Source organism: Bos javanicus, chromosome 1, assembly GCF_032452875.1.
Source record: "Bos javanicus breed banteng chromosome 1, ARS-OSU_banteng_1.0, whole genome shotgun sequence".
NCBI lineage: Eukaryota > Metazoa > Chordata > Mammalia > Artiodactyla > Bovidae > Bos > Bos javanicus.
Genome location: NC_083868.1, coordinates 97,065,299 through 97,075,517, shown reverse-complemented (window position 1 = coordinate 97,075,517; position 10,219 = coordinate 97,065,299).

The window sequence follows — 10,219 nt, the reverse complement described above, 5'->3', positions numbered from 1 at the left end:
TTTTCTCTCTTAGCTCTGAGACTGTCTTGGTACAAATACCTTGAAAGTCATTTTAGTAATTATAAGGTGGACATTGGCCTTGCCTTTGTATGTGAGAGGATTTGACAAATGGTGTAAGTTAGTCAGAACTTCTGGTTTCTCTCTGTTTTACCTCCAACTTCTTTCCCACCCTCCTTTATTTCTTGTCTCATGGATGAAATAAGAGCAATGAGAGATTAGGTGGGAAATAAAATCAAACCAAGTGTAGAGTGAACCCACACCTGTGTCTGGATATAGCCTACAAATTTGCTTCTGAGCATCAAAGTACCTGAAGGGAAACCTGGTTAATAACAACCTTTTTAGTATTTGCGATAGAAGCAAAACAGTTGAAGCTCAACAGAAATTTCTCTCATGAGTCCTTATAAAGGGAATACCATTCGCAACCAGCAGATGACAGGTGGCTCTTACAAAAATCCTGCCAAGGAGGCGATCTCTCGTTGTTTCAAGTATGAAGACTTTGAATGGTTGATTTGATCCAAGGTGGGGGGAAAAATCTAAGGGGGAGAAGACATAACATGCCTAAGAAGAGTGAACGGCTTTCCAGTGCTCAAGGAAATCTTTGATGAATAGCATTCCTCACAACTGTATTTTGATAAGAATTAAAGGGCAGAGGACTTCCCTGTAGCTCAACCAGTAAAGAATCTGACTGCAATGAAGGAGATCAGGGTTCAAACCTTGGGTCGGGAAGATCCTCTGGAGAAGGGAATGGTAATCTGCTCCAGTATTCTTTCATGGAGAATCCCATGGACAGAGAAGCCTGGTGGGCTACAGTCCATGGGGTCACAAAGAGTCAGATGTGACTGAGCGACTAACACATATAACATATAAAGATGCAGAGAGGGACTTCCCTGGTGGTGCATGGATTGAATCTGCTCAGCAATGCAGGGGACACGGGTTCAACCCTGGTCCAGGAAGATCCCACATGCCTGGAGCAACTAAGCCTGTGCACCACAACTACTAAGACCCACTCTAGAGCTTGCTAGCAGCAACGACTGAGCCTGCATGCTGCAACTACTGAAGCCTGTGAGCCTAGAACCTGTGCTCTAGAACCTGTGCAACAAGAAAAGCCACCGTAATGAGAAGCCTGTGCACTGTGACGAAGAGTAGTCCCTGCTCGCTGCAAATAGAGAAAACCCCACGCAAAGCAACAAAGACCTGCTGCTGCTGCTAAGTCGCTTCAGTCGTGTCCGACTCTGTGCGACCCCATAGACGGCAGCCCACCAGGCTCCGCCATCCCCCGCCATCCCTGGGATTCTCCAGGCAAGAACAAAGACCTAGCACGGTAAAAAATTTAAAAAAAAAATTAAGAAAAAGGGGAGGTGGCAGAGAGACTGTATCCTTTAGGATAGAAATTGTATACAGCTGACAACAGCAGATGTGTATTTCTGACATTTTGGTGTTCTGGGCAGTCAATGGTGTTAGTGTCATAGTTGGCATCACTTTCTGGAAGCAAAGGACCAAACTTGGGAGAGGGGAAACCAGAGATCTTCCAGTTTAGGTGAAGTTCTCAGTTCAATGTCTGAGCAGATGTGGGGGTGCTGATGATGTCATAGAGGCCTGTTGGAGACTGGACTCACTTCCTTTTGGGCTGACTGTGGACTCTGCGGTGTATACTTGGTGGAAGGCCTTAGGAGCCTGCAGCATTGTGGGTAATTGTTTACAGCTAAGTAATTTGGTAACATTTCTTGGCAAGTTGTTATCCATTTTCTTACAATTATGCTAATACAATGTTTGTCTATTTTTAAATGTGTAAAACATACTGAATGCCTGGCCCTTGTCCATCCAGGAGAAAGCAACAGAAGCACATGAGGAAAATATTATGCAGAGCTTCTTTTCGACAAACTGATTTATTTAAAAATCAACAAAGTGGCTGATGGAACTTTAGGGTAGTAATTTCACATTTATATTGCCCTTTAATGAGCCCATGTGGTTTCTTTAAAATCTATATTACCTGTGTAAAGAAAACCTATTCATTAGGAGCCCAGTCTCTGATTTCAGTAACAGAGAAAATATTCATATCCCACAGAGACCAATTCTAGTGAGCTTTAAAATTCAAGATATTTAACTTTAAGAATATAAGACTTTATTATCAACACTTATTTCCCATGCTGTCAGCTGAAAGAATATGTTGACCACCTATTGTAACTAGTTTAACTGGTAAATGATTGAGACATTAATGGGTAAAACAACAGAGTTGTTAATATTTTTCCTAGGAAAATAACTTTCATACTTATATTAGGCATATTTGCAAATAACCATCTTACTGTCTGAGGTTTTAGTATAGAACTTTATAATTAATTTATAAATAAAAATGTATATGTCAATTCCAATTGGCCAAGTCTATATTTTTATGTTAAATCATACAAGTAGAAAGTTTAATTGGCCTAATTAATTATCACCAACTTCTCTGACTCGGCTTTTTGGGTCAGGCTAAGACTAAGTTGTTGACAAGTCTATGGTTTGGATCCCACTCCTGATCCACTCAGTAATCATCCTTAATTTTTTTGTTTTTGGTTGCCCCACTAGGCATGTGGGATCCCAGTTTCCTAGTTTCCCAACCAGGGGTCAAACTGGCACCTCCTGCAGTGGATGTGCAGAGTCTAAACCACTGGACCGCCCCCTGCGAAGTCCCGTGATCATCCATCCTTTGTTCAAAGAAAAGTCCGGGATCACAGTAAGGGAGCGTGAGCAGGGTGGTTTCTGTCGTAAGAGGATGGAGGAGTTGCATGCATCATGATCGATGTATTTCACATTAGAACGGTTCAGTCTTTCTGTATTATTAACAACATTGATACACAACCTTATTATACACTTGTCCATGTTTTGCACTTGTCTATTAACTTAGGATGAATTTCCAGAAGAGTAACTGTTGAGTCAATGGGTATAAAATTTTTTAATTTTGCTACCTATCTTGTCTCATTTTTACCATTATATTTCTCTTGTTCCCTTAATATTTCAATTACTGAGCAATGAGAATATAATACTCCCTCTCTTCATGTGTGTAAACATTTAAGAAATAAAAGTTTCACTTCTGTAATTAACTCACAAATATGGTTGAGTCTTACAACCTTGTGCTTTTCCTTTTTTTTTTCCTATGAAACTGTTTTTGAAAGAATTTTAATATTATTTTGGGAAATATTCCTATTTCTAGAATTTTTTTTCTTTTTTTTTTTACTTCAGGAAAAGTTAAGACAGCTTGACTGCTGCCAGGGAGATTACAATCCAAGAAAGAAGGAAAGATAAAATTCCACGTGCTCTTTTTCACTTAATTTGGCAAATTTTGTAAAAGAATAATTTTAAAAAAACCCAAACTGGTCTCAGCATGGTGGAATAGCTGACAAAGTTTGAAAAGTTGAGCCTGGCTCTTTTCTCAGGGAAGACTCTGCCCTGCCTGCCCAAGCGGCTGGTCTGAGGGATCCTGTTTCTGTGGGCATCCCTGGTCACAGTTTAGGGAGGAGAATTCTCCCTGTGCTTGTCTTTATACTGCTCGTGGTGTAGAGCTTCTCAGATTGAGAGAGCAGAGGAGCACCTGGGCATTTATGCAAAGTAGCGATTTCTGTGCTCCAATCTCTGAGGTAGTCTAACTACGTAGTTCCAGGACCCAGGGAACTATTGGTTTAAAAAGTTCCTCAGATAGCTGGCCCAGGTGCTTGATAAACCACACTTTGAGAAATATTGCTTCAGGGACTTAATGGGTACTTTTGGGGTGAGAGGAAATGAAAATTAAAAGTTTTCTATTTAAAAAGAGTATGTTCTATTTTTAAAAATGGTTATGCTACTCTTTGTTTTAGTAAGTCAGTTCTGGGTCTTATCAAGCAACTTTCTTAAAGAGTGTATTGAACCCTGTCTCTCCAATACTTTGCAAACAAGAATGGCAATTGTGCTAAGTCAGTTTTGTCTGACTCTTTGTGGCCCTATGGGACCGTAGCCCAGCTGGGTCCTCTGTCCATGGGATTCTCCAGGCTAGAATGCTGGAGTGAATTGCCATGCCCTGCTCCAAGAGATCTCCCCACCCCAGGATCAATCCTGCATTGACAGATGGGTTCTTTACCACTGGCACACCTGGGAAGCCCAAGAATGCAATTGGCCCTTGCTTTTTCCTATTATCCACCCTATTTAATTTACGCCTCTGTCTCATAGTCTTCCATTCCTGAATCCTCTGGTTCTCCCTCTGGACCATGCCAGAATCCACTGAGGAGCTCTACAGTTTCTCCTGCTCCTTCTTTAGGAATTAGTATTTCGAAAGACTAGTCACAGGTCAAGGAGTATGCAGGAAGGTCATTTGGCTGTCTGCCAGGAGAGGACCCGGCTGATGTTATCTGGACTAATTAGAGCCTGGCTCTTTGCCTTGAAGGTTCAGATATTTGATTTTGTCAACAAACAAGAGTGGATTTGGTCTGGGAGCAGGCAGGTTCACTTTAACCAAAGTCACAGCTGGTACACACAACCAGCCTGCCGCATATGTGTTTACAGTTAGAAAGGAACTGGAATATTTGCACTCCAGTGCTTTGGGAAGTCCAATCATAATCAGAATTTGCTTCCTGGGTAAGAAATCAGAATAAAGGAGGTTCAATACATAATTAGCTTTCTGGGTACCTTAAGGCTGGTGCATTCATTGCCACAACTGGGATAGCCTTGCTAATCTTGCTGCCTGGATAGCTTACGGAGGGATATATTTATTTTGTAGATTTGTTCATTCTATCAGTTGTTTTACTCTGACCAGAGAACTATCCTTTTTCTTCAAAATGACTTTACTTGTTTCTGCTTCCCTCCTTCTTTGTTTTGTTCCTTTCTCTCTTTCTGTATGTATTTACAGGTAATTTTTATTATCCTTTTCCCAAGTTATAGCTTAGAGTAGGATGTAAGTGATGCAGTTTACAATTACTGGGTCAGGTGCTTCATAGTTGTATCCTAATGTTTCTGCACTGCTCCCAGTTTCCTCTTGAGTCTCATCTTGACACTGCAAACAGACTTTACTATTTGTATCCTGTTACAGAAAAAAACCCATTTTCTATAATTAGAGCGCTGTGTCGTCTAATATGGTAGCCACTAACCACACATGGTGGCTATTTAGATATATTTTTAAAAATTGGGGAATTCCCTGGTAGTTAAGTGGTTAGGACTCTGAGTTTTCACTGCCAAGGGCACAGGTTCAATCCCTGTTCAGGGAACTAAGATCTTGCAAGCCACATGGCACAGGTTTAAAAAAAAAAAAATCAATTTCTTTGTTGCACCAGACACGTTTCAAGTACTCAAGGTTTAGGTAGGGATTCCCTATTGGACAACACAGATATTGAACATACCCATCATGGCAGGAAGTTCTTATTCAACAGTACTGATCCAAAGACTCCTACATTTAAGTGAGAGGATCCTTAAATATCTCGTATGCCAAAGACAAAAAAAAAAAAAAATGGGGTGTTTTTTTAATTGTTTGTTTGGTTTGGTTTGGTTTGGTTGAGGACTCAGTTGCTAGTGAGATTTGGCAGTTTATAACTAAGTCCAGTGATACATAAAATTGAAGTGTGTGGGTCTTTCCGCCACTACTGTAACCTCCTACTTCTTCAGACTCCCTGGTGCAAAGTAACAGAAACCTACTCTGACTAGCTCAAGTAAAAAGGGGGATTCAGTTCAAAGCTGCAGGATCATCCAAGGACAGGAGAACAGCTCAGCCTGGAACCAAACTAGAACCTAAGACTTAGGTGTTATCAGCACTCCATCTGCTCCTCTCTTTGGACCTGCCTCATTTTGGCTTCTCTCTGTAGACCAGCTTACACTGCTTTTCTCCATGATGCAGCAAGTGTGACCACCAATAGCTCCTGAGATTATATTTCCTCCACTCAATAGGCCAGCTAGGCTGAGGCTAGACTCTTTCAGCGCTCATTCCAATCATCTTTGGGAAGGTGTTCATTGGCCTAGCTTGGCTCAGGTGTCTATTCCTGGTCCAACTGGCTGTGACAGGGGGCAGGGTCAAGTATAGCTACATGAAGACTTGCTTCCATTGCCATGTGGTTTAGAGGGTGAGACAGGAGCCAGGACAAGACACAGAGCTTGGCAGCCAACCCCATGGGGGGCCACTGCAAGTCTCACTCTATTTTTTGGTGGCCCAACACTCCCCTCTTTAATCATTCACCTGAGCTTCCCTGAGAAAATAAAGAATGGAAACTTCACTGATTGAGGGTCATATGCATTTTAGTTCTAACCCCTGCTCTGTTATTGATCAGCAAAGTGGTTTGGCACATGACCTAAACTCTGTCTCAATTTCTCTCTATTAAGAAGGGAATTTTTTGTACAGATCTCAAAGGCAAGTAAGCACCGAGAGCTCTATAGTCCAGCACTACCTATAAACTAGACAATACTTCTCAACTTGCAAGTTTGAATTATAGCTTGGGAACATCAGGGGGTTATTTATGACTCCTCATTTTTTTTTGGAAACCCTCTCCCCCTCCCCCTACCAGCACACACACACACACACACATATTTGCAGCAAGTCAAACTTTGCTAAATTCTCTAAACACTCATGAAATTTCCATTAAGTATTTTGATGACAAAATACTTAATATATGTTACATTGATTTTTAAGTTTATTGAAACTTAAGCTGAAAATTCAAACATTTGTGGCATCACTTTTCTTTATTTTACCCTTTCCAGCTATTGCTTTTGCTTTCTCCCTCTTACTTCCATTTCAACTGCACAGAGCCCAAGTTAAAACGTGAAGAAAAGAATTGCTATATGATATTCAGGAAGTTACTAGTTTTTAAACATCTGGTTCTCATCTTATTTAAAATGGGAATTGGAATCTTGTAGACCCAATATTGATTTGGCAGTTAAGAGGAGAATGAAGTCCCAAGGAGGAAGTCTAGTCAGTGAGGGGGAAGGAACTTTGCACTGGCAGAAATAGCAGCATTAAACTAATAAGGGGAGTAAAGTGCAAGGGAAGAGGATTGGCAGGAAAAAATAAAAGTGCTCTGAGAAAGTTAAAGAGCATCATCATCATCATGACAAGTAGAAATCAATGAAAAGCTACAGGAAAAAATGAGATGGGAAAAAAATAGTTGCGATTCTTTTGTGACACTGAAGAAACTTGTAGCATCTGACTCGCTGCTCAAAAATATTTCAAACAAATAATTGTTGATATTAAAAAAAATATTTGTTGTTGTGGATCAAGGAAGCAGGAAGAAGCCTAACTAGTTTCTCTTTCTAATGGAAAAGAACAGAAAGTATAAATGAAAACAGAAGCCTGTTGCTATGCTTGACAAATATTTACTTGACTTTTCTTCCCCATACTTCATAAAAATAAAATGAATTTACATTGAACATTTGCACTTCACCCTTTTTTTTTTGCTTCCATGTTCTTCATAATTAATATTAGTATGACAAGTTTGTGAAAGTCGTTCAGTTGTGTCCCATTCTTTGTGACCCCATGGACTGTAGCCCATCAGCCTCTTCTGTCCATGGAATTGTCCAGGCAAGAATAATGGAGTGGGTTGCCACTGCCTTCTCAGCAATTGAACCCAGGTCTCTCGCATTGCAGGCAGATTCTTTACCATCTGAGCCACCAGGGAGGCCTATTATTAATAGGCTGTATTAGTAGGTCACTATCAATAGTTCATCGAATGGAGACAAGAAGAAAGCATTTGCCTCAAACCATTTATCAGATCAGAGGGCAGAACTGGTCTTCAAATTTATAACCTTTAAATTCTTGGTTTATATTACTTGAGACATCTGTAACTACTGAATTAGAAATTCTAGACCACCCAGTACCAGTTAGTTTGCATCTAGAATCTGTGCTGCTTAATGGAAGTTGAGAATGTGTTAAGGCCACCATAGCCCTCTCTGTACCCCCATTCTTAATCATTCGGAATTTTAACATGTAGACAGGCACACACTCACACTGTCTTGCTCAGCTCTTACTGACAGCCAACATGGTAGGAGAAGACCGTGCAACACCACTGTAATAGCTATTTACTAACCAATACTTAAACTTAGGAGAAGGCAATGGCACCCCACTCCAGTACTCTTGCCTGGAGAATCCCAGGGACGGGGGAGCCTGGTGGGCTGCCCTCTATGGGGTCACACAGAGTCGGACATGACTGAAGTGACTTAGCAGCAGCAGCACTTAAACTTACTTTTCAACAGTGATGAAGACCATCTGTATGTGGGGATTACAATATTCATCACCAGGCTTCCCTGGTGGCTCAGTCGATAAAGAGTCTACCTGCAATGTTTAAGACCTGGGTTCAATCCCTGGATTGGGAAGGCCCCCTGGAGAAGGAAATGGAAACCCACTCCAGTATTCTTGCCTGGAGAATTCCATAGACAGAGGAGCCTGGCAGCTACAGTCCATGGTGGGGTCACAAAGAGTTGGACAGGACTGAGTGACTAACACTTCATTACCTCACCATGATTATTTTTTCTAGGGCCTATATTCTCTGTGTCCATTCAATCCTGTTTCTGAGATAAAGAACCATTATCATTTGTTTCAGGGCTTTTTATGTTATACAATCAATTTTACTGATAATTTCTGAAAATCCTTAAGTAGCCTGCAAAACCGTACCTTCCCACCTGCATCAGATCTATGCAAAGGTACCCTGCTCAGTTTCACTTGAGTTCTAACCTGTACCTTTGAGGCCAAGGCCTTGGGAATTCAAGGGAAAAGTGAATTTTAATTTGGTACATTTTGTACTTTGATGGAAAAAAAAAAATCCTCAAAGCTTGATGGGTTCTAGGCACATGTGCCTGTCACTATTTCTCAAACCATTGTACACAGAACTACAGGTACAAAAGGTCCTTTACTCAAAAAACAGATTCCTGGGGAAGGCACATCAAAAGAACAGGGGAGAGGATAAAATGTTTTGATTTTTCGAGTCTATTTACTGTCCAGTTGATTCTGCTGCTTAGGCCTTTGATCGTGCTACCAAGTAATTATTTATTTCTATGGTTGATAAAATGAGTACTGTATATTTATTTATCATTAATTGCAGTTTGAAATCACTTTAAAAAAAGATCCGTCATTTTGGCTTTTAAAATTGGTTTCTTCTCGCTAGACACGAGCCAAGTGCCCAGAGCTGACCACATTGCTCACTCTCAAGACTGTCCAGTCTTCCACACTAAGCCGGGCCTTGTGACTATTCTCGAGGTTAGAAAACCTATCCCCCAGTCTCGCAGATGCTGTTCTCCCCCGACTGGCTCTGCACAGAACATCATTATCTTTGCTGAGCTTCTGTCTCTATGGCAATAACAGATGGGAAGTGCTGCGGAATTATTCATGTTCTGGAAAGGAGGCAGTCAAGAAGGAGGGGAAGGTGCGGGGTGCGAGAGGGGGCACGACCTGGGATCGCGGCGATGGGGGTGGGAGGAATGGAACTTGGATGTGCAGGGAATGAGAGGCTTGTAAGCCTCGGGTAGGCCCGTTGGGAGGAAAAGAGGAAAAAAAAAAAATCTACGAGCACAGAAGTATTCCCAGTCGGCTGGCTCCAAATGCGGATCCCATGAGTGACCTCGAAGCAGTAAAACCAGAAGAAATTGGACGAAAATGCATCAAAAGGGGCGGGGGCGGGGGGGAGGAGGACAAAGCCAAATCTTCTGAATTCGGTGCACTGAGATCTGGGGTACTATTTCAGTTCCTAATTTTGCGGTGGGGTGGAAAAAAGGGGTTTTTCTTGGTGTTTCGAAATATGACGGAGCAGCTCGGCAGAGTTCAATATGCTAATCGACCACAGAAGAACACCGACCAGGGAGACGACTCTGTTCGGCCCCGAGGGTCACAGCCGAAAGCGCTTCGGTCATCGCTTTCCTCGTCTCACCTCCTGTTCGCCTCCAAAACAAAATCCCAAACTCCTCAGGAAACACTGTAGAAGCATGTAATTTCTAGCTCCCTTTTGGAACCGAGAGTAGCAGTCTGGTGAGGGGGTGGGGGGAGGGAGGCTGAGAAGTAGAGACAAAAATGTTTTCTCTCGGTTTTGCCAGAACTTCTGCCAGCCCTCCAGCCCGGGCCGATGGCGGAGGAGGTCAGCCCAGGGAAGGCGTCTGGGCGGAGGCCGCCCAGGCAAGGCGGGGGCCGCCAGGGTAGGGTGGGGCGGAGCGCAGCGCAGCGCAGCGCCGGCAGCTGGCGGGGCGGCCCTCGGGCGGGAGGCCCCGCGGAGGCGGGGGGCAGCCCCCGCGCGCTGGGCCCACACGGGGG